The following is a 25,879-nucleotide window of genomic DNA, read 5'->3' as shown; positions in this document are numbered from 1 at the left end:
TTAATGTGGAAGAAGCAACAGAGCAGACACGCGAAAACAGAAACAGGGAGAACAGGAAGAAATGTAAGATAGAATCAAATGAGTAGGCAGTCTGGTTGCTTAAAATATATATGGAAGTGGTACAAATGTGGAATACCACTTTGTTTTTCGTACATAAATTTCTCAGTTTTTCACATTAAGCAAACACAATACCTACGGCCCGTAATTTGGGATACTTTGCTTCCTATGTTTTATTATTCACTATACGTTAGCAACAGTTGTAAATTAGGTTTGAAACCACGTTTGACATTCTTGATACTTCAGCTTCTAATGTGCAAATAGTTAATAGTCCATTCAAGTTTGTTAAAAGTTTAAAAAAATAATGGAAGATCTAATAAGTCATAATCAACGAAAACACAATAAAAATAATAACACAATACAAAATCACACGAAATATACCATTTTCATTTACTAAATTCATTACCCTAAGTAATTTCACTTGCAGAAATCACACACATATCCTCCTATACCGTAACTTGTATATTCAATGTGCACTCACACTTCGCCCATTCTTCCCCTGCCTCGTCCTGTGAAAATTTACCTCAGCGAAACAGACAACTGCCACACAGCTGTCCTAAACGTTACTGAGTATGAACAAATCATCTCTCACACTGTAAACATCATCCTCAGAACGTGATGATTCTTGGTTCCTAGGCTTTTGTGGCTTCTGCTTCTTTGTCTCCGGCTTATTTCTTGGTGACGTCGATTCTGAAAGAGCTCTCTTGTATGGAGACAAGGTTAGGACTGATGAAGGACCTGCTTTGCTTCCCTTCGTCCCTGATCTATTCTTTATTTATGCAGCTAGTGAGATTAGAGGTTTGCCAAGGTGTAATTTCAAATGTGCCGCAGGATGTTCCTCCCTCGAATTCAACATTAGCCTTTCCAATTTTAGACGGTTCATTGAATCATAGGTGTGAGTCCTCAATCACTCCTTCTTTGCGGAGAAGGAAATCTGCAACGTTTGGAACATGAGGGCTTAACAAGTACATTCCTGTCAACCTAAATCCATTGACTGCTATCTGTCCTGGGCTGGCAATTGAGGTAGGCCTTCCCATCCAGTTCGATGATGTCCATGTCTGTTACCGGAAGTGCATTTTACCTCATTCATAAGCGTATCTGCTCAGAGTAACAGGCCTCTAAAGGACACATCAAAGTTCTATCCACCGGCTGCATCCTGTGGGAGGAACGAGGAGGCAGACACAAGGTTTTGACACACAGCACGTGAAGTCATTTCTGAACCAATTCCCACTAGTGAAACAGGTTGTAAATGTATGGTACAAATATGGAATACTCGGGTATAAGTATGGAATACTAGTATTCCATGTTAGTGACACAGCCATCTTCAAATTCAGAGAAACGTATTAAATCGAAAATTAAATTTAAATAGGCAACCAGCACGCCATTTTACGACTTAATGAGTTACCTAAGCGTCTTTTTACAAAACATATTAATTATTCATTTATTATGACAAGATAGAAACTGACAACCACCAATCTGCCACAATTGTTCCTCCTAGACAATTCTTCGAAACAGCTTCACTCACAGGCAATAATTGCCAACTGTAATATTAATCCATCCCAAAACAGTCTACAGTTGGTGAACGCAGTTTTCAAGTAGCTCACGAAAGTACAGCACTTACAAGGCGACAAACCATACTATAACATATTAAACCCCCCCCCCCCCCCACCCATTACATATTTGTACCTCTTTCTTTATATACAGGGTGTTAAAAAAAGGGACGGCCAAATTTCTCACAGACAAAGAAAGAAAATATGTTATGTGGACATATGTCCGGAAACGCTTACTTTGAATGTTAGAGCTCATTTCATTACTTCTCTTCAAATCACATTAATCATGGAATGGAAACACACGGCAACAGAACGTACCAGCGTGACTTCAAACACTTTGTTACAGGAAACGTTCAAAATGTCCTCCGTTAGCAAGGATACATGCATCCAACCTCCGTCGCATGGAATCCCTGATGCGCTGATGCAGCCCTGGACAATGGAGTATTGTATTATAGCCGTCCACAATACGAGCACGAAGGGTCTCTTCATTTGGCACCGGGGTTGCGTAGACCAGAGCTTTCAAATGCCCCCATAAATGAAAGTCAAGAGGATTGAGGTCAGGAGAGCGTGGAGGCCATGGAATTGGTCCGCGTCTACCAATCCATCGGTCACCGAATCTATTGTTGAGAAGCGTACAAACACTTCGACTGAAATGTGCAGGAGCACCATCGTGCATGAACCACACGTTTTGTCGTACTTGTAAAGGGACATGTTCTAACAGCACAGGTAGAGTATCCCGTATGAAATAATGGCGCCGGCCGCGGTGGCCGTGCGGTTCTGGCGCTACAGTCCGGAACCGCGGGACTGCTACGGTCGCAGGTTCGAATCCTGCCTCGGGCATGGGTGTGTGTGATGTCCTTAGGTTAGTTAGGTTTAAGTAGTTCTCAGTTCTAGGGGACTTATTACCTAAGATGTTGAGTCCTATAGTGCGCAGAGCCATTTTTGAAATCATGGCGGTGAATCGAGGCAGTACAGACACTCTGTGACCAAAATGGTACTGAAACAGAGGATGACAGACTAAAGGCCGAAATACTAAATGTCTTCTTCCAAAGCTGTTTCACAGAGGAAGACTGCACTGCAGTTCCTTCTCTATATTGTCGCACAGATGACAAAATGGTAGATATCGAAATAGACAACAGAGGGATAGAGAAACAATTAAAATCGCTCAAAAGAGGAAAGGCCGCTGGACCTGATGGGACACCAGTTCGATTTCACACAGAGTACGCGAAGGAACTTGCCCCCCTTCTTGTAGCGGTGTACCGTAGGTCTCTAGAAGAGCGAAGCGTTCCAAAGGATTGGAAAAGGGCACAGGTCATCCCCGTTTTCAAGAAGGGACCTCGAACAGATGTGCATAACTATAGACCTATATCTCTAACGTCTATTAGTTTTAGAATTTTGGAACACTTTTTATGTTCGAGTATAATGACTTTTATGGAGACTAGAAGAAATCTTCTCTGTAGGAATCCCAATGGGTTTCGAAAAAGACGGTCGTGTGAAACCCAGCTCGCGCTATTCGTCCACGAGACTCAGAGGCCCATAGACATGGGTTCACAGGTAGATGCCATGTTTCTTGACTTCCGCAAGGCGTTCGATACAGTTCCCCACAGTCGTTTAATGAACAAAGTAAGAGCTTATGGACTATCAGACCAATTGTGTGACTGGATTGAGGAGTTCCTAGATAACAGAACGCAGTATGTCATTCTCAATGGAGAGAAGTCTTCCTAAGTTAGAGTATTTTCAGGTGTGCCGCAGAGGAGTGTCATAGGACCGTTGCTATTCACAATATACATAAATGACCTGGTGGATGACTGGTAGTTCACTGAGGCTTTTTGCAGATGGTACTGTGATGTGTCGAGAGGTTTTAACAAAGGAAAATTGTACTGAAATGCAGGAGGATCTGCAGCGAATTGACGCATGGTGCAGGGAATGGCAATTGAATCTCAATGTAGACAAGTGTAATGTGCTGCAAATACATAAAAAGATACCTTATCATTTAGCTACAAAATAGCAGCTCAGCAACTGGAAGCAGTAAATTCCATAAATTATCTCGGAGTACGCAATAGGAGTGATTTAAAATGGAATGATCGTATAAAGTTGATCGTCGGTAAAGCAGATCCCAGTCTGAAATTCATTGGAAGAATCCTAAGGAAATGCAATCTGAAAACAAAGGAAGTAGGTTACAGAGCGCTTGTTCGCCCACTGCTCGAATACTGCCCAGCAGTGTGGGATCCGTGCAAGATAGGGTTCTACATCTACATCTACATCTACAAATCAGAGATGTAGATGTAGATAGGGTTGATAGAAGAGATAGAGAAGATCCAACGGAGAGCAGCGCACTTCGTTACACGATCATTTAGTAATCGCCAAAGCGTTACGGATATGATAGATAAATTCCAGTGGAAGACTCTGCAGGAGAGACGCTCAGTAGCTTGGTACTGGCTTTTGTTAAAGTTTCGAGAACATACCTTCACCGAAGAGTCAAGCACTATATTGCTCGCTCCTACGTATATCTCGCTAAGAGACCATGAGGATAAAATAGAGAGATTAGAGCCCACACAGAAGCATACCGACAGTCCTTCTTTCCATGAGCAATACGAGACTGGAATAGAGGGGAGAACCGATAGAGGTATTTAGGGTACCCTCCGCCACACACCGTCAGGTGGCTTGCGGAGTATGGATGTAGACGTATATGTAGATACTGACGAAACTAAAATGAGCTCTAACATGGAAATTTAGCGTTTCCGGACACTTGTCCACATAACATATTTTCTTTATTTGTGGGTGAGGAATGTTTCCTGAAAGTTTGGCTGTCCCTTTTTAACACCCAGTATGTACGAGGGTTAACTGAAAACTAATGCCTCGAGCTTCGTAACTCTTCAACAGTTGGCAGCAGTAGTATGCGGTCGGTACTGGCTTTTTCCGTTGCCTCTTCTCTACAGCTCCCGTTGGCGGGAAGCCTTAGCATTAAGCGGTTGTGTTGTTACTGTGTAAAGTATGGAACCCTGCGCAGACGGTCGGTCAGTGCGATCTAAGCAACGTGCTTCATCGAATTCTTGGCAGCAGTAGGAGTCATCCCAAAGGGTTTTCATCAGAGAATGAAAGCGGTTTATGGTTATTGTGTTGATGTGAGTGCTGTGAGTCGTTGGGCGAGTAAGTTTAAAGATGTTGAGGCGGGAACAACTGGCCTGCGTTACAAACAAAAAGTTGGACGACCTGTGACAGCAACCACCGAGTTTCACAAGCATAATGTAGACAGATTGATTCAGGATGATCGTCGTATCACTCAGAATGAAACTGCAAGCACATTTCACAGGAACGTGTGGGTCACGTTATTGCTTTGCTTGGCTATCGGAAGATTTGTGAACAATGGGTACCCTCGAAGCTGACTCCTGGAATGAAAGCGCACAGACTCGAAATTTGCGAGGAACCCCTCGCGCGTTACGAGAATGAAGGTGACGTCTTTTTCCATTCAATTGTGACAAGAAACGAAACGTGGGTACACATTACGACCGTAGACGAAATGTCAGTTAATGGAATATAGACAAACACTTCAAGTGCCACCACAGTAGAACTTCAGGGACTGTATCTCACCAACGTACAGAATCATCCATACAGTCCAAATATAGCACCACGTGTCTTCCATCTGTCCCCGATAATGAAATACGATGTGAGGGGACATGATTCTGCTTCTGATGAAGACGTTGAGAGAACTGTGAGACTGTGGTTGCAAAAACAGAGTATCGGCTTCTTCCTTGACGGCTTCAGAAAACTTGTACATCGTTGGCAGAAATGTATCCAGTTGGCTGGTGATGATGTGGAAAAGTGAATATTGGTAATTAATGATCACATTGTAAGGACTATTTCTCCGTTTGATTTTAAAAAATATTCTCATATATATATATATATATATATATATATATATATATATATATATATAATTTGACTCACCCTCGTACAGCTGAATAACAAGGTGTGAAGTGTAAGTGAACATCATGTAACTATCGGATATAATTTCGTGTCTTTGTCTTCTGATTTTGGATTATAATGAATAAACCTGTCACTTACCACTGGGTCTAGGTATGGATCCGTTCTTGCGACTCTGCGTTCGCTCCCGCACAACTTACATAACGTGGTCGAATATATATTTACAAATGGCATTCCAACCCGTCCCAAATAGAAGACTAAACTTGCAAACTCGACTTTTAATTTTACTGAATTGGAATATGTGCAAAAAATAACATTAAAATGGTTGCATTAACATGCAGATACTACTGGATAGGTAACTGCTTTAGCTGTTTACCCAAAAAGGTAGTGGCAGTGGCTGTAGTAGGACGAGTAGCGGTGATAATAGTAGATTCGACAGAAATTTATTCATCCTGGGGTCATAACGTCTGATTTCAACTTAAGTTATTCATGCATGTACGTGTTTTAGTATCCATATGTTACTTAGTAATCATTTATATGTACACAATAGCATATTCCTATTAACTGTAAGAAATGTATCTAATAATGCTATAAGACATAAGCACGAATATCACATCAAACGTTACATAGCACATACACATTAGCTCAATGTATCTGTTAGACGTAGACACACAATGATTTGTTAATTCCCTAATATTACTTTTTAGTTAATGATGGCATATAATTAGGAGGCTGTGACTCTAACAAACTGACCAGGGTTGTAATTTATCGTGGTGATTATGTTTCTCTTAATCCCAATTCATAACTTCATCCAGTTCTACTGACACAATAACCATTCTTAAAAATTATGCCTGTTACTCAACCTACGAGATTATCAAGGAAACTTGACAGCAGTATTTTAGTTTACTGAAACGAAATTTATGCTGTTCATTACCGATATCTTATGTCTATGTTCACACATGCAAATGTAAAATAATTTGGGAGTTTCGTTTTCTGTCTCAGCCAGGAGGTCTGTAATTTTGTGTTTTAATTACGGTCATGTCAACAAGTTAATTTCCACCTGCTGCTTCACGTTGTCTAGGAAGTTGATCGTGTTTATTAAATACAGTATCGTTCCTACACTAATTGCAATTTAGACGTCATAAATGTTGCTGCACGTATTTCTATATATTTATGCAATTTCCATCTCTGTCCTTTGTACATTGTATTCCACATACAATAAGAATTAGCTATACTGCTTTGACGTCTATTGTTTCTGTCTTTTATAGCGCAGTTTTTTGTTCAACAGCATCCAAAGCCTTGAAAGGATTTTCATCTGATTACCTATAACACAAACAGCCACACCTATTGAACCTATTATGGCTGATTCTGTACTTAGACTAATTAAGAAACGAGCTGCTATTCGTTATTTAGGTAATCCCTTACTCTGACAATCTGGTAACATTCTTTTTTATAATATTGAGAACAGGCAAGCAGGCTGATGTTTCCTTTGTATTTCGTATAACTTTTATTTGACAGGTGCGCCACTTTGTCTGGAGATTTACCCGCTGTGAAACATTCATTTTTATTCCTTCTTTTCTCTGCAGCTGGTGCAAGTTTAAATGATATCTAGAATCACATGATGAGTAATCGTAATAGCAGTCCAAATATAACTATTGCGAGGAGGTAATCCTCACAGTAATTACACAGGTATAGGAGTCATGTCTGGAAATGCAGGAAGGGTCCGAGAGCGCCAATTAGACTGCACTCTGATGCCATCAAGTTCTGCTGAGCGCTCTAAACGTGATAGTCAAGAGCTCGTTTAGACGACGGGGGGAGGGCGATAATTTTCTGGTGGAAGTGGTGCGCTGGGACTGCAAAAACACCAGCTACACAAACATACTTAAACGCAGTTCCGCAATAATTTATTCCCAATTAGTGTAAAAATAAACAGGCCTGTACCGTGGCAATTAGTGCGCACGTGGGGGCATTGTAGCCACGTAGGCTCTCTCTCTCTCTCTCTCTCTCTCTCTCTCTCTCTCTCCCCCTCTGTCTGACTGTGTGTGTGTGTGTGTGTGTGTGTGTGTGTGTGTGTGTGTGTGTGTTTGTGTGTTTATGTGTGTGTGTGTGTGTGTGTGTGTGTGTTGAGAGAGAGAGAGAAAGAGAGAAATTTTCCCTCCCTCCGTGAGCTCTCTACCCGGTGATGTTCTCTGCTCCCCCACAAAGCGGCCACTTGCTACCCCAGAACCACTAAGCCCGTTACGGCAGGCGCGCATTTGCAGGTGACGCTATCTATTCGAAATTACACCTGGCGCGCACACGGAACAAGCAGGCTCTTGGGTGCGCCCAATTAAATATTAAATGATGAGGCGTGAGGCTCCGGTTCCAGTGCCCGCTGCAACATTTATTAAAGCTGCTAGCCTAGCCGGCCGCGGTCGCGCCACAGTCCGAACAGGCCTGGCGGCTTCAGGCGTGATATTAATTTGCCCCCCAGCGCGGGTTGCCGCACAAGGAGGGCGAGCCCTCCGCGCCTGTGTGTCAACGCGCCTTTTATTGTCAGCGCAGACCATTTCTGCGACTCCGTCACCGTTCGATTCCGCGGGGAGCGGAAATTGCCTTCATTTGCGACGTCTGCGGGTGTAGGCGGCGGAAGGTTTACTCCACCCTTAAGACGTTCTTTTTTTTCTTGCTTCTGTGCAAGACTGGCCTCGTTAACGTGTTGCAGTCTCTTTCGTAGTATATTGCCTTGTACTGAGATTTCTGTAGCAGTACGAATTTCGTTTGTAACAAAGTCGTATCTAAATGTTTGGGGAGGGACATGCTTGGCAGCCACCAGACACTTTCTTTTCTTCAAATTAAAGTCTTCAATACCTCCGGCTAATCCAAATTTCGGTACTAAATATGTTCCGGACTTACGCCAATCTTCAACAGTCTTCGTGGTCAGAAAAAAGTGCTTATTCCAAATTATTTGAGCGACATAATTTAGAAGTAATACATCTTTATCTACCGCTAAATTGCTCGCTAAAGTACCTATTCACTTTTTTGTTTAGAAGTGGTTTATTGAGTTCTGCCCGTCATCAGAAATATCAAACGTAAGAACAAAGTTTATGATTCTTTCCAACGTTTGAAAACTTCCGAAACGACGTAGGTGACACTGGGAACGGTGATTTAACGCTTTCAGAGCTGAATTTTTTCTGGAGGAAGGAATATTTTTCTCTGCATGGTAATGCTCTTAGGGTATTATATGAAGATAGTATTCTCGAAAGAAGAGATAACATTGATGACCACGCCGCTTCTCTAGAATAAATGATAATTAATTCATACCCTCAGCTGCCGACAGGTGTTGTTGATATACCTCGATGGGGACAGCTGAAAATGTGTGCCCCGACCGGGACTCCAATCCATGATCTCCTGCTTACATGTCAGACGCTCTATCCATCTGAGCCACCGAGGACACAGATGAGTTGTGACTTATCCCCTGCACGCTTCCCGTGAGACCCACATTCCCAACTGTCCACAATCTAAATACGTAATGTACCTAATAGATATTTGCCCATCAACTCATACCTCGAGCACATTAAGGTGACGATTCCCGTAAGATTTCGGGCAACCTGTGGGCATTCGCACATGCGAAGGTCAATGGCTGGGTAGTCTTTAACTATTTATATGAAGATAGTAACTGTTCTCTAGTATATATGATAATGAATTAAAACCCTCAGCGGCCGACAGTTGGCTCAGATCGATATAGCGTCTGCTTTGTAAGCAGGAGATCCCGGGTTCGAGTCCCGGTCGGGGTACAAATTTTCAGCTGTCCCCACCGAGGTATATCGACAACACCTGTCGGCAGATGAGGGTTCCAATTAATGATCATTTATTCTTAGGGGTTTGTTTAATAATGTTAGAGCCAAGATTTATACCAAAATACGCACCCGTTTTCAAAACATAATTTCTACACTTGGTTTTATTTTATGGACTAAAATACTTCACATTACGAAACATTCTTTATTATCAGAATGAGATTTTCACTCTTCAGCGGAGTGTGCGCTGATATGAAACTACCTGGCAGATTAAAACTGTGTGCCAGACCGAGAATCAAACTCGGGACCTTTGCCTTTCGCGGGCAAGTGCTCTACCTACTGAGCTACCGAAGCACGACTCACGCCCGGTACTCACAGCTTTACTTCTGCCAGTATCCGTCTCCTATCTTCCAAACTTTACAGTAAGTAAAGCTGTGAGTACCGGGCGTGAGTCGTGCTTCGGTAGCTCAGTGGTAGAGCACTTGCCCGCGAAAGGCAAAGGTCCCGAGTTCGAGTCTCGGTCGGGACACAGTTTTAACCTGCCAGGAAGTTTCATATCAGCGCACACTCCGCTGCAGAGTGAAAATCTCATTCTGGAAACATCCCCCAAGGCTGTGGCTAAGCCATGTCTCCACAGTATCCTTTCTTTCAGGAGTGCTAGTTCTGCATGTTTCGCAGAAGAGCTTCTGTAAAGTTTGGAAGGTAGGAGACGGATACTGGCAGAAGTAAAGCTGTGAGTATCGGGCGTGAGTCGTGCTTCGGTAGCTCAGTAGGTAGAGCACTTGCCCGCGAAAGGCAAAGGTCCCGAGTTCGAGTCTCGGTCGGGCACACAGTTTTAATCTGCCAGGAAGTTTCATTCTTTATTATAATAACTAGTGAAGTGACCATTAAATAATTTCCATGCAAAATAACAATAAAAGTATTTGATTATACGATGGATTATTGCGAACCCATCACACCCGTGTATTCTGTAGTCACGAGCCGCTGCGCACTGCTATGTTGAGTTGCTGATAATTTCATAGTGGTGCCCAACAGTTGGCAGCACTTGCACATGACGAAAATGTTGAAAATTCACCTCGGATTTCCATTGAGATAAAATAGCTCATTTGCAGGTAAGACACAGTGAAAGTTGTAGCCAGATGGTCCGAACAGGGTCAGAGGAACACATGGGGTCGCAAATGCCGGGAAGTACACTAAGTGGACACTAAATCTTGAACATGTGACGTCACCAGATGACGTAGCTCACAGCAGTTATAGCGGTTGAGTTCGCTCTGTTGCACCCCATCATCCCAAGCCAAGTATTCACGTCGGTGTTGCTCTGTACCCTCATCAGCGACTTTAGTGCGTGGAGCTCAGGGTTCGACTCTTGTTTCTGGCAGCCAGTATTTTTTCATTGGTCAGTCAGTTATCTATTTAAACGATACAAGATTTATTATTTTATTTGCCGATTTCGCGGTCGCCGCTCGTTTTTTGCAAAGAACACTGCAATAAATAATAACTGTATTGCGACACAAGTAATGATATAGGCTTCCGAGTTCCATCGTTATCATCAATAAATTATCTACGTTTCCTTTACTAAAGAATTTCCGTAAACACGAAAAGAAGAGACGAAAGGAAATAAACACAAAATAAGAACAGCTTTTACTTGGGTACGGCAAGGACAGTAACTTTGTAACTTCTTTTGTAAAAGTAGGTGTCGGAATTTGAACCGTTTGCTCGAACGCAAGTACTGCATCGCTCAATCATCGTTTCTTGCCCAACACCAACAGCGGCATGTACGGCGAAGTACGTCATTTGGTGACATCAGATGTTCAACAGTTGTCATCCAACATTTGTGACACGTTGTGTCTTATATTAAATTACTTGTGTCAGCGTCGTCTACGTCGTTTCCGAGGTTTTAAACGTTGGTAAGAATCACTTTGTATCTGTTATGGACTCATGTGTAGCACCCATCAGTATCCAAACTAACGTTTTTCTGCTGCTATGATCACCAGATATTCGTCTGACCAGAATTCATTAGTTTCTTCCCATCGCACGTCACTGACATCCACTATATCTAGACACTCAGCATTTCCCTTTCCAGATTTTTTTATCTTCCATGCCACTTTCGAACGTCTGATATTGCACTCTGTTACTCGTACCATATTACTTTTTCGATGGTAATGTAATCTTTTTTCTCCTGGTTACCTCATCTTGGAAGCTGCCCCTCACTCCAGAAGATTCGAATGGCGGACTAATAAGGAAGATTTTGCCACTCGGGAGATCACCATGACCCTTTTTTCAATACCAGAGCGCATTTCCTGTGGATACACAGTATCCTTCATGCAGTGTCTTCCTTTGACATCTGCATCCTCATGCCGTTAATCATTACTGATTCTTCCGCTTTTCAGTGGAAGTTTTCGCACCCCAAGGGTAAGCGGTTGCCATGAAAGTTTGCCCATCCCTCCTCCCTCTTTCACAAGGCCTTTGGCAGTTCAGAGGTGCCTCCTTATGCCGCAAGAATTCGGCAGACATTCCTGATGATTTTCATTTAAAATTTAAGCACTGGTGGGGTTTGAACCCGGAGCCCAGGACATTTTGATTGCAAGCAAAAGTAGCTACCCATAGATCACGAGGACATCCGCTTGTCCTGTACGTAACAAATTTGTTATTTGGCAGTCCACAAGCGATTTTGTTATCATTATACAGTTTCTAACTAAAATGTCGCGACGTATCGATGTAACAACGAAAGCGCGCCCACTTCGTACAGTAGAGTTGCATTTTATTTCCTGTTATCGTTTCTCTGTTTTAACTTTAAAGCTTTTGGCGGAAGATTATTTTTGATACAACAGAATGTCGCGGTAGCTTCGGCACTAGTTTTCTTTGCTCTGATCGTTGCAGATTCAGTAAACGTTCGTATGTAATTGTCCACATATTGCAGTGTTTGCGGCAGTTTATAAGCTAACGTTGGGCAATAAATGTGTAGGTACATCTGCAATTCTACATATACATCTACATGGTTACTCTGCAATTCACACTTAAGTGTCTGCAGAGGGTTCATCGAACCATTTTCATACTACTTCTCTACCATTCCGCTCTCGAACGGTGCATGGGTAAAAGGAACACTTAAATCTTTCCTTTCGAGCTCTGATTTATTTTATTATGATGATCATTTCTCCCTTCGTAGGTGGGTGTCAACAAAATATTTTCGCTTTCGGAAGAGAAAGTTGGTTATTGAAGTTTTGTAAATGGATCTCGCCGCAAAGAAAACCGCCTTTTTGCAGTGACTGCCACTTCAACTCGAGTATCATATCAGTGACGCTCTCACCCATAATGCGCGGTAACATGAAAAGAGCTGCTCTTCTTTGCACTTTTTCGATGTTCTCCGTCAATCCTATCTGGTGAGGATCCCACACCGCGCAGCAATATTCCAACAGAGGACGGACAAGTGTAATGTAGGATGTCTCTTAAATGGGTTTGTCGCGTCTTCTAAGTGTTCTGCCAACAAAGCGACGTCTTTGTTTCGCCTTCTCCATAATATTATCTATGAGGTCTTTCCAATTTAAGTTACTTGTAATTGTAATTCCTAGGTACTTAGTCGAATTGACAGCCCTTAGATTTGTCCGATTTGTCATACACCCAAAATTTATCGGATTTTTTTTAGTACCCATGTGGATAACCTCGTACTTTTCATTGTTTAGTGCAAATTGCCACTGTTCGAAATTACAGCGTCATCTGCAAACAATCTAAGGGGGTTTCTCAGATTATCACCTAGATCATTTATGCAAATCAGGAACAGCAGAGCTCCTATGACACTACATTGCGCAACGCCAGATATCATTACTATTCTACTCGACGGTTTACCGTCAATCACTACGAACTGTGACCTCTCTGAGAGGAAATGACGAATCCAGTCACTCAACTAAGACGGTACTCCATATGCACTCAATCTGATTCATAGTCGCTTGTGAGGAACGGTATCAAAAGCCTTTCTGGAAATCTAGACTTCAGTGCTGCGGAAGGTGATATGATATCATTTCCGATGACACATGAGTTCCTGTAGATATCTACAGTTAACATCAATGCATCTTGGAAAAATTAATATGGAGGGAAAAACAGCAACTCAAACAGTTGGTGCCAAAGGCCTTTGCAAAATAATTTTAGTAATTCGGTTCGTTTTTCACTCCAAATCACAATTTTAGTGCTATGAGAAAGTAAATTTACTTAACATACTACTGTAAAATTAAAACAGTTACCAGTTACTGTTTTATTTTCTTCATACTGAAGGCTAAGTGCATCAAAAAAAATTCAGTCGGTAATTCACAAGTTTCTCTTTTGCATGAATGAACTTCTGCTGATTTTTAATTTACGCTTATGAATAGAACGTTCTTTGAACAAAAGCTCATTCAGAAAACATCCCCCATTCTGTGGCTAATCAAAGTCTCTGCTACACCCTTTCGTCTAGGAATGCGTCTGCAAGGCTTGCAGGAGAACTGAGGTGAAGTTTGGAATGTAGAAGATGAGATAGTGGTGAAAGCAAGGCCGTAGTGTGGGTCCTTAGTCGTACTATGAAAGTTCAGTCGGTCGAGAATTAGGCAGCGAAAGGCAAGGTGTTAGCTTCGTGTCCTGGTCCAAAACACAGGTTTTCTCCGCAAAACAAACTTCCCATTCTACAAGGGTATATTTTTTAAGCATGCACCTACAGCCTTAAGATACTTTTTATAATTACGCTGTGAATAAGGGTTTTCATTTACCTTTCGCAAATGTCCAGTGCTCTATACTCCGGGTCCGCAACGTACCACCTAACCATAGTCAAATTCGACTCACACTTTGTCGAGTTACTGCCTTGACTGCAGTTCTCCCCAACTTGCTAGGGAAGGGAGACACAAGGACCATTTCACAAACTTCCACAAAAAACAAAACAAAAAAATCGTGAAAGCAAGCAACCTTGGATGCATATGGTTCTTTACTGACGCCATCGTCTTCTCTCTGCAGGAGAATGTGCTGTAACCTTGACAAACACAAGCTGCACAGCTATAACTGATCACACCTGTTGACATGGAGAACGCCTATCACCTATTGTTACTGTGTTGCCTCTTATTTACTTATTTGGTTGTTATTTTCTTTTAATCTGTTTTCTAGATACAAGAGCGAGTGTACAGGCAGTTCAAAACTAACATCCCATATGAAAAAGTCTACACCCATGATTCAGTAGTCTTGGCCTAAGGACAAAGCCGCAATTAGTGGAGACAGAGAAAATACAAAGAGACCAACGCTTGCTACTGATGTGCTTTAATCGAACAACAAGAGTGTTACATCATCGGACAATGACGACCTGAACCGTAACTGCACAGTTCAGCTGTTATTCCCGGTCAGCTGTTCGCACCTACCTCTAATACAATTTTATAGGATGGGGCCCCTCCACGCCCACACCAACGTGGTGACCAAACCAAAAGTTCTACTGTCACCTCCGTAAACATGTTAGTCTTTTGAATCAGGCGCCACAGGGTGCGGGCTGTGATGTTGTGCATGCGTCTGGGTAAGATTACTCATTAACATGGTCCATCAGGAGATAGAAGTGGTCGAACACGATTGAAGGGTAGTGGTTGTAATGGCAGAGGAAAAAAGTGCCAAGGCAAGAGCCAAGGGAAAAAAAAAACATCTGCGACAGTAGGACGGGTAGTAAGGGCAGTAGCGGCTTGCTATCTGCGACAGTGCATGCAAGGTGTGGTTGTGTTAGTTCGAGGTATCGTGCATCGTTACCTTTGTCGTCGTTGGAGCTTGTTGCGGCGCTTGCTGCAGTTGCTGCGTACCTGCAACAGTTCAAGGTCGTTGTAGATTAGTGGGCGATCGGTCATAGATCGGCTCACAGACGGTGTAGGGGGTGTGTCTGGCTGGTTTGCGTGCTGTGTACAGTACGGTTTCCCTGCGGTTGCCTGTTTTTCGGCAGGTCGCACATCTGGGTTTCCAGTAATAACTGTGTTGCAGGGGCTCGCCAGTACTGTCGTGTTAGCGTTCTATGGACCATAGATGTTTAGTTCCTAGCCAGTAATGCCTTTGGTCTGTTATGCTTCCATCTATGGTTGTGGTCGTAGTTACCCAGAGAAAGGTTAAAGGGGTTGCGCGAGTGTCTCGTGTTATTATATAGTCGTGTGGAGAGTTTTTGGAATACCTGCAAGATAGTATCTAGCCGGTATTCCCGGTGAAGGTCCGCGATGCGTGTGTAGCGCGGAGCGTTGCTTATGATTTTGAGTACTTTGTTCTGTATCAATGTGCTACGCCTGTTAAGCATAGGGTACAGTTGTTTGAGCCTCGCGTTAGCTCTGTTGGTCACGTGTTGAATGTGGTCCCCCCCAGAGTAGTTTCCTGTCCAGCAGACACCGAGGTATTTGACCTTCTCGCGGAAACGTATTGGGCGTGTGTGTAGTGTTATTGGGTTGCAGTGCTGATGTTTGCGCAGTTGCTCGGTCTTCTAGTGAACAGAACGGCCTCGCACTTGTCGACGTTTACTCTAACACGCCATTTCACCAGCCAAGGCTCCGCCGTTCTGAGTGCAGTCTGTAGTCGTGAGTTAATGTTAGACGGCTTCCAATCTTGCGCGAGGATGGCAGTGTCATCCGCGTAGATTGCTACCGTCGTGTTATGTGTAGCTGGGAGGTCGTTAATGTAGAGGTTAAACAGTAAGGGCCCTAGGATACTTCCTTGGGGTACTTCCGCCTGTATACCATGTAGTGACGATTGTTTGCCCTGCACGTGGGTGATGAAACTCCTGTCCGTGAGATATGAGTGTATGAGACGTACGAGCCCGTGGGGGAACCCTGCGCCACCAAGTTTGCGTATTAGGCCGTTGTGCCATAGACGATCGAAAGCCCTTTCGATGTCCAGGAACACCGCCCCAGTTGCCTTTGTTTGTGTTGTATCCGTGTGTTATGTATTCAACGACGCGGAGGAGTTGTTGTGTTGTTGAGTGGTGATTCCTGAAACCAAATTGCTCCGGTCTCAGGGTGTCGTTTGTGATGCAGTGCCTGATGAGTCGTTTTAGTATTACCTTCTCAACGATCTTGCTGAGCGCACTCAGGAGACTGATGGGTGGGTAATTTTGTGGGAGGGAGTGTTCTTTCCCCGGGTTCCTGAACATCAGGACCTTGGCCGTCTTCCAAAAGGCGGGGAAGTGTTGGTGCTTGAGTATGGCATTCGTGATGTGTGTTAGGTAGTCTACAGTTTTGTCCGTGAACTCCTGGACGACACGGTTTTGAATGCCATCGTGACCAGGGGCCTTCCTAGCAGTGGTATGCATGATGGCCCATTTAACTTCTGCTGTACTAGCTTGTCGGATGTTGTTGCGCGCTGGTTGGGCCACGATGCGTGTGACCTCCTGGTCCGTAGCAAGTGTGAACGCTGGGTCTGAGGGATCCAGGTTCGGTGTGAATGACGCTGCGAGTGTGAGGGCCATCAGTTCCACTTTTTCTTCCGCAGAATATGCTGGTCCGTCGGGCCCTTGTAGCTTGGGAGTGTACAGTTTCTCCCTGGTGAAGTGTCGGGCTAGCTGCCACACGCCAGGTCGCGTGGTGTCCAGACCTTCGAGTTTCTGGTCCCACTGTTGTGTTTTGAATGTTTTTATTTTTTTCCCGGATTATACAAAAGGCGTTCCAACCAACTGCTATCCTGCAGACTACATATCTGAACACGGCAACGGACGCTGCTGGACGTTGACCGTAACATTGCTCTTCGTGTTTCTGTACAGCCTCTGGCGATATTTTCCTGGAGGTCAACTGATGTGGCTGTAAATTGCTGAAGTGCCCCCGAACAAAAACGTCCAGTGGCGTCAGGTCAGGCAACATAGGAGGACATTGTACGGGTCCTTGTCTATCAATACATCGCCCAGGAAGAACCTAAGCCAGGAGTCAGAAGACCTTCCGTCCGGAGTGGGGTGATGCGCCATCTTGCTGGAAGAAACACCTACGACTTCGTTCGAGGGCAGATTGCTGTGGCCTTCTCCACCAGACATCACAGCGCCTACATTATCAGCGACCAAACTAACAGCCTGCAGCCGCGGTTGCCCGCCTCGCAGGCACACCGAAGCACTACACTACCGACAGGCAATATTGATGAACGGCCACAACAAAAACAACAACAACAACAACACAGCAAAGACACCAGCGGCCGCTACCGGCCCACATAAACATGAGAAGTTGAAGCAGATCCCGGAACTATTTTCACACGTGAAACCACGTGACGGAAAATAGCTCAGAGGTACTCATCCGCCGAAGCGCTATAAAGGCCGGCGTTCGGCCGCACATTGGCACTTCATCGACCGCCAGCAGACGTGGATAGCTGCCGCCCAGGCAGCCCGGCTTGGATCTTCTCGCTGATCTCTGGATTAAGCTTGGTATATCGGAGAAGTCGCTGACGGAGACTAGTAGGAAATTATTTCAGTTGTTTTGTATTTGTTCTTGTATGTAGTTGTGATTCGAAGACGGATCACTGTTTTGTGTTGGTGTTATACTTCGAGAATTTGTTTTGGTGAATTGAGGAGTCCAATAAATTGTTTTCGGACTTTGATCGTCAGTTTCTTCTGCTTACGCAGAGGTATCACAGATCGTCCAAAAACTGTAGTAGTTTTACCTCATGATGTCTGTAGCTCGCAGCAATGGGCGTATCGTTAAACCCCCACGTATCCCACACCAAACGTCCTAGAGTCAGTCTGTTTGTCTCAACAGCGAAATGGGGATTATCAAATTCCCAACAGACAGCGTTAGTTCCATCCCCCCCCCCCCCTCCCCCCTGTACAAATGGAATGTAGCTTCATCGCTGAAGAAAATTTCAGCTTCATTGTTCCACTCGTGTGTGAGTCATTCTTCAAAACATTCAGAGAACTTCGCCCACCTGTCAGTATCAGTACCTCAGAGTTCTGGCACAAGATGGTTTCGGAAGTATAACACATAATAGTTTAACGTAATTTCAGATTACCACCCTCCCGTCTCGTCTTAAATCAGTGAAATGAACGAGCGCGCTGTCTAGTAGGGCAAGGAAGTGAGTGTCTGAGTGTATGTGTGTGTGTGTGTGTGTGTGTGTGTGTGTGTGTGTGTGTGTGTGTGTGTGTGTGTGTGGATTGGTGGGTGGGTGGGTGGGTGGATGCGTTGGTGTGAGGATTAGGTTTACGCAGGGAAAATCAGTAACTGCAACCACATTAACTGCCAACATCCTGTTAGTGCCTAGACAAACCTTCAGCTTCGATAGGGAAGTTAAAATTCACCCCATATATAACTTTCCGTTCACATCGAAGATAATGCCTTGTGAAGTCGGATCAATCTATATTTTAATACCCGGCACTATCAGTTCAGTCTCTGCAGTATTTGAAATGCTTCTCGAAAACAAATGCCTTCAGAACGTGCTCATTTCATCAGTATGTAATACCGTTTGGGAAAAAATCTATTGGAAACAGTGCTTATGTGCGTTGATATGAACTGAACACATTCCAAAATCGGTTGCGTCAGTAAAAAACATTTTAAAGCGTGACACTGTTTGTATACTGATTATTAATTCCAGACAGCTCTCATATATATAAGTGTAAAATAATATAGTTTGTTCACAACCCATGTATGACTATATTCTTCATTATGTTTCTTTCCGTTCTTTGTAGTTAACTGTCATTCTCTTAATTGCTCTACAGGAGACATTGTTACTCCTAGTCTGTTTCCCCTATCGTAGTCGGCATCCATCTTTCACTGTTGAAAGAAATGTGGCGTCGACCTCTTTGACTGATATTCTTTAACACTGGAGAATTTATTTTCAGTCTGAGGTTTCCTTACGCAAGGCGCAGAATCAGGAGACCCCACAGGCCGCACGGCCAACGCCGAAGTGTTCAGCAGCTGAAATAACCTCTTGGTGTGGGTTGAGAATTTACTGGCGTCCGGTGGCGTTTTGAACAAGTCATAACAAAGGCGAAGTGGGACGCACTGTCATAGCGAATTCTTAAAACACGTGAGTCAGAACGCTACACCTGGGGGGCCAGACCCATATCGCTGCTTCCGTTGCTAACCACACCTTATAATTTGAGCATAAATATCGGAACTATTTATTCCTTTGTAACCCCTAGATACAATGAAAAGCTCACAAAGCCACACTGCTAATGGACTGCGACGTCGTTAAACAATAATTCAAATCAATGCAACAGACCAAATCTGTTACCTTAAAAGAGTAAAGATTATAATACACGGCTGTCTCGTTCGTGAACTAATATGAGGCTAAGCTATATTTGGGAAATTCTTAAGCAAGTACGAGAGAGGAAAGCAGGGACATAGTAGGATTGGAAGTGATACGAAACAGAAAATGACAGGGAAACAAAACGCACTTCTGAGCTTGAAAGACTACATACAACGAAAAAGAGTTTAGTATATTGATACTTTTCAGACAGTCTTGATCTGACCATAGAGTACAAATGAAACGTATTGTTTCCTGTGCAAGGTGTATAGAAAACATTGAACGCACCGTGTCTGCCTCTACACCGACGTATTTATTCTGCAAGCCACTGTACGGTGCGTGGCGGAGGGTACATAGTAACTCTACTCGTCGCTTTCCTTTCTGTTCCACTCGGAAATGGAGGGAGAGAAAAACGACTGCTATTTGCTTCCATACGAATCCTAATTCCTCTTATGTTCGTGATACTTACGCGAAATGTAATTTGGCGGCAGTAGGATCGTTCTGCAGTCAGCTTCAAGTATCAGTACTCTCAATTTCCTCAGTAGCGTTCCTCTGAAATAAAGTAGCCTTTCCACCTGGGATTCCCAGTTCCCCAATAATCTCTTTAATACTAGCATGTTGATCGAACCTCTACTGTCGCACAGTAAGTCACACAGTTAGTAGTCGCCCTTAACAACCGACGCCACGAAACGTTTTGACTGACAGCCAGAATGATACGAAACAGCAATTACGTGAAGTGTTTTACTTTAACCAAGACCGAAAATATGCCACCGTTTGTGCTGCACTTTTGTCTTGCTTACCACGTGGATAGCTGAGTATACTACTGGCTCATAATTCAGAGATAAACACTAATAAACTAGTGGGCGACGCTTTGACAATTACTTTAGATCCTAGGCAGACACGTGTCTGGCATCAAAACATTTTGACTACGTTTTCGTCCTCTTTACAAAGTAAAGAAGCATGGTTTCGACAAGTTTCCAGAATTACATGGCACCAGACGTCTACGCACAGATCACGCAGTTCCCTGATATTGCAGGTCAGTGCTCTTTGGGTGGGGAGCTGGCACCCTATTTCGTCTGAAACGTGTTCCATCGAGCTCATATCAGGTATATTTGATGGCTGAAACATCACATCGATATCAGTAACAAGCTTCTCAGATCACTGTAGCGCAGTTATGGCCTTGCGACAGAGGCAGCTATTATGCTGGGAGGTGCCATCGCCGTCACGGAGGACATCAAGGTTGAAGGGAAGCACATAGCCAGCAATCTCTTAGAGTATCGATGATACGGTCAAAAAAATCTTTTCCACTGCAAGCTCTTTGATTTCAATGTTAAGTCAGAACATTGTAACAACTGGCTACCGCAAAAGTCAGTGCCGCCTAGTGGCGTTATAGCGCATGACGCGATGAGGAAAGTATACCTACTTAAAAAAAAGCAAAGAAGGATTTCATATTTTAAGAGGTGGTAGTAATGAACAACAGCAAGACAAAAATATCCACCAAAATGCATGCCTTAAGAGCTGTGAGCAATTTTTTATTTTCGCTATCGAGAAGAAGTGCTCATAGTCCCCAAGGTAAGCATTTTAGAATACACGGTTTCTAGATTTTTTTGCGGCGAATGATCGTTCCTGTCATATCCCCAAAAATTTAGCACACCTCCTGGGACACCCTGTATTTCCATTATAGACATGAAATCGGCTGAAAGTGTTTCTCTACAATTATCTGCCATTATACTTAAGGTATACGTCTCATAATAAAATGGAGGTAGAAAAATTGTGGAGTCATAATCATAAAACAAATGGAACGCACACTGTCACTGACAATGATTTACTTTTGTATTTTTTTTCAGCTGACAAGGCAGATGTGAAACATCATTGAAATGGCTCTGAGGACTACGCGACTTAACTTCTGAGGTCATCAGTCAAACATCATTCCTTATGTCTAACTAGACACTACACAATTCGTTTGCACATGTAATATGACAGTGATTACATGTTAGCGTAAGTGGTACCCGTACTTTGGTCCGTTTTTAGTGCTTTCAGTATTTTTAAGAGTAAGAAAAACATTAATTTACATATATACAGAAAAAGGTAGTTAATTACATCTAAGTTGACAGACAAAAGTGATATTGTTAGAAGCTAGTAGAGAATGATGGATAGTCATTTGTGAAATGGGTTTTCGAAGTAACTGTTATGACGTGAATGAACGGTATCAGAACAGAAGAAGTGTAGACGGAAAGAACGATGAGCAGCAACTCTCATCTCATATTTAGTAAAAGATTGCAGTAATAAATGAAAGCACTGCAATAATAAATGATAGCACGAAAGGAAAAGAATACATAATATAATGTGGAGTAATCCTTGAGGAATCAAGGAAAGAGAGATAGGTAGCTCCTGTACAGACATAAAGCACGTGGGAATACTAAACGGTAGAAATCCAAAAAATCAACTGTCTCAAAGACAGAAAGCCTGCTGTTTAACTTCTATGTTAAGAAAATATGGTAAGCTAATCTATACGGGGTAGATGGGACATTTGAGGACATATAAGAAAAACACAATATCACGCTAGTATATGCCTTATTCTGTCGAGGGATCTATTTGCGTGACATATTGGCCAAGTTCTGAGGCAGCAGCTTGTGATAAATGTCTTATGGTAACATTTGCATAACGAAATGTTCAGTCTGGAAGAAGGACGGTACCTGTCGTAAATTTTTAGTCTTTGTTAAGAATACCGATTTCAGCTACTGTGTAGCCACTTTCAGTGCAGTTACCTCCAAATCATGATGACTCATCGTAAGAATAATCCACATGGTGCCATTTTGTCACGGCAGATAACAAAGAGTTAAGATAGCTACACAGTTCTTGACATCGATCTACATTGAACAGATTAAACATTTACGACCGGTGTTGTCCTTCCTTCAGCTTGGACATCAATAATAACGCCGTAGAGCACGCAGTCCTGATGGAAACAAATCTGAAAAGTAATATTGTCACATCTAAACAACAATAAAGTCTAAATCCGAAGGCAGGAACGTCAATGAAATACGACTCTTAGCACTGGAAGCAGGGTTGTTACTTAAACAACGTGCAGACAGGACACAAGTGAAATCGTAGACGGAGAGTGCACCTATTTGTACGAAAGTCGAATATTCCAAAATACTGCCGACTACACAAACTTCAAACATTGCAGAATATATAGGCACTATGTACATAATATTTTTCAAGGACTTTCCCAAAAATGACAAATACTAAGTAACAGGTAACTGACGATCATTCGGGTTGAAGTGGCGACCCGAAGTGTGCCAGACTTCGATGCTAACCACTACGCCCTACTGCATGCAGCATGGCTCGCCGTATTGTTCCTCCTGCTGGAGAAACAACTACCTGGTGTTTCAGAAGTGCTAACGGCAACCGAACAGAGCATGATGAATCTATATCTTGTCAACGGACCTCTGTATAGTGGTACTAGCGGACTTACGCGTTCTATTGTTTTGTTACACTTCCATCACTGTGATGGGCATCGAAGGTAACACGCTCTTCGAATCTCCACAATCGTCAAGTTGCTCCTGAGGCCATGTAGCACGTCTGTGCCCTTCGGACTTCTTGATACAGGTTCATAATTCTCGACTTGAGCAAAAGTCCAGACCAAGCTCTCGGGCAATATCCCAATGTTCAGAGCGTACCATTGTAGTGCTACCGTTACTTCCCGTATACGAGCCAGCTGTCTTGCTTCTTCGGTGCTGGTAATAAGCTGTTTCTCGCAGTCGTCCTGAGTATCGTCCAACTGAAACGAGAACAATGTATCAATTGTTGTTTCGGTCTTGGGTCCCTGGAACAGAAAGGTGTAGAGCCTGAAATGTGTTGCTTGGCTGTGTTATATTTGGAAATTACAAAAAGGACTATTGTATCCTAATCTCGCTGTTATAGGTCAAGATATATCGAGAGTATAGCTTCCAACGTCTTATTAAAGCTTTCAATGACGCCATTCGTCTGTGGATGGTAGGCGGTTGTCATCCTGTGTGGAATGTCGCAACGTGGACTTACCTTAGGCTATTTTCTCACTAACAGAACTCGTCATAAGGCAAGCTCCGTGCTTCAAAAGGCTGTCTTCTACAAGGAACTTTGTGATTTACCAAGAATCAGCCGTTGTAACAACTTTCATGACACCAAAACGGGTGAGGTAGCTAATCCAGACTATTATCCATCGATTTTTGTTCGTCGATTTCGGGAACCTTACCATAAAATAGATTCTAATTCGGTGGAATGACACAGCTGCATTCAGTATTGGTTCCAGGTGCCCGAAGATGATTACGGCTTTTGCTTCTGATGATGGCATCCCTTACAATAGCTCACTTAGTGTCCACTTAGATAAACATCATTCCAGATATTTCAAAACATACGTGGTTTAAAAATGTGAAATATTGTTAGAAACTAACAGAAATCACAAATACTGAAAAACAAATAATTGGTAGTGGTCTTCACTGAACCGGTGACCCGTAGTAGATTATCAACTAAGCTATAAGGCAAACATCACAACCGTTTATCAACAACCTTCTCCCGCCTCTAACATCACTAACGCCCAGTGCAGTGCTAAGCAACGTTATGTCTTAGATCAAGCCAGCTTCATGCTTCCGATGACCTTGTCCGATGCTGCGATTAGCTACCTGCAAGCCGATTCCTTTATTGAGGGTGTTATTTTATATTTTTCGTTCTAGCTCTTCTTTTATTAAGTGGTCCCAAATACCATTTGACCCTGACAGGTTTCAGTACTTTCAACATTGCACCCCAGTCAGCAAAATGAGAAACTATCAGCCTCGATTGCGGTAATGAAACCTACCTTTACCTAGTTTTCAACCCAAGTAATTGAGCCTTCTTAGGAAGATATACCTTATACTATAGTATGTCTACGAGGGCATGGTCTAGAAATAAAACTGCTTTCCGTATCATGTACCGTAGGCGGAAGCACCTTTCATACTTTCATCAGCGTTGTGCTGTTGTGCGCAAAGCCTGTCCGATAAAAAATGAGTCTACACCCAAAGGTATTTTGCACATATATGATCTGAAGAACTTAGTCCGTCGAGTAGAAGAAACAAGTCTGCAGATCGGAGCAATTTCGAGAATATTTAAGGAGTACAGCTACAACAACTGAAAAATCTATCACACCCTTTTACCGAACCCCAAATCATGAGGGGATGCACATTGTCTGTAGTAGTGTTCACGTATTTTACAGCTGTCATCGCTCTTTTCATCATAATCACTGCTCCATGTAAGTCGAGGTGTATGTCTCCCAAGCGTATAACGTAGCCCGCACCTGCGTACGTTCGTAGAGGTATGCATGTTAGCAACAGTCGTTCGTCTGCATGACTATGTATCCTGATGCTTGGACATCAACGTCTGTTCGCCTACTCTTTTTCCGCCCTCCAATCTGTTTATATTGATATCCACGCCAGTAGGACGCGAACAACCATCAACTCCGCCATTTCCGAGATAAATTTGCAGCGGATAGGCACCTGGTGCAGGGAGTGGCAACTGACCCTTAACATAGACAAATGTAATGTATTGCGAATACATAGAAAGAAGGATCCTTTATTGTATGATTATATGATAGCGTAACAAACACTGGTAGCAGTTACTTCTGTAAAATATCTGGGAGTATGAGCGCGGAACGATTTTAAGTGGAATGATCGTATACAATTAATTGTTGGTAAGGCGGGTACCAGGTTCAGATTCATTGGGAGAGTCCTTAGAAAATGTAGTCCATTATCAAAGGAGGTGACTTACAAAACACTCGTTCGACCTATACCTGAGTATTGCTTATCAGTGTGGGATCCGTACCAGATCGGGTTGACGGAGGAGATAGAGAAGATCCAAAGAAGAGCGGCGCGTTTCGTCACAGGGTTATTTGGTAACCGTGATAGCGTTACGGAGATGCTGAACAAACTCAAGTGGCAAACTATGCAAGAGAGGCGCTCTGCATCGCGGTGTAGCTTGCTCGCCAGGTTTCGAAAGGGTGCGTTTCTGGATGTGGTATCGAATATATTGCTTCCCCCTACTTATACCTCCCGAGGAGATCACGAATGTAAAATTAGAGACATCAGAGCGCGCACAGAGGCTTTCAGACAGTCGTTCTTCCCGCGAACCATACCAGACTGTAACAGGAAAGAGAGGTAATGACAGTGGCACGTAAAGTGCCCTCCGCCACACACCGTTGGGTGGCTTGCGGAGTATAAGTGTAGATGTAGATGTAGAAATATTCGCACATGTCGTGCTGTAACAATCTGCCCTTAGCAATAATCGCTTACGGCACTGGAGCTCCTCATTTTCTGCCTGTATTGCTGTTAGATCGATCCCCACTCATATCTGCGCTGCTATTATGTTTTCCTTTCCAAATTC

The 25,879-nt window shown here is 43.2% G+C and overlaps 1 protein-coding gene and 1 non-coding gene across 2 annotated transcripts in view; both read left to right on the top strand.

Annotated features, from left to right (window-relative positions):
- The window catches only part of LOC126267542 (hemicentin-2), a 1,749,994-nt gene that overhangs the window by 362,292 nt on the left and 1,361,823 nt on the right, over positions 1 to 25,879 (top strand). The window lies entirely within an intron of this gene.
- On the top strand, positions 9,764 to 9,836 carry Trnas-cga (transfer RNA serine (anticodon CGA)). The gene has a single exon. It is a non-coding gene; the product is annotated as a tRNA-Ser (tRNA).

This window comes from Schistocerca gregaria, chromosome 4 (assembly GCF_023897955.1).
Source record: "Schistocerca gregaria isolate iqSchGreg1 chromosome 4, iqSchGreg1.2, whole genome shotgun sequence".
Classification (NCBI taxonomy): domain Eukaryota; kingdom Metazoa; phylum Arthropoda; class Insecta; order Orthoptera; family Acrididae; genus Schistocerca; species Schistocerca gregaria.
Note: the sequence above shows the minus strand (reverse complement) of the source record. Positions and strands in the feature narration are given on the sequence as shown.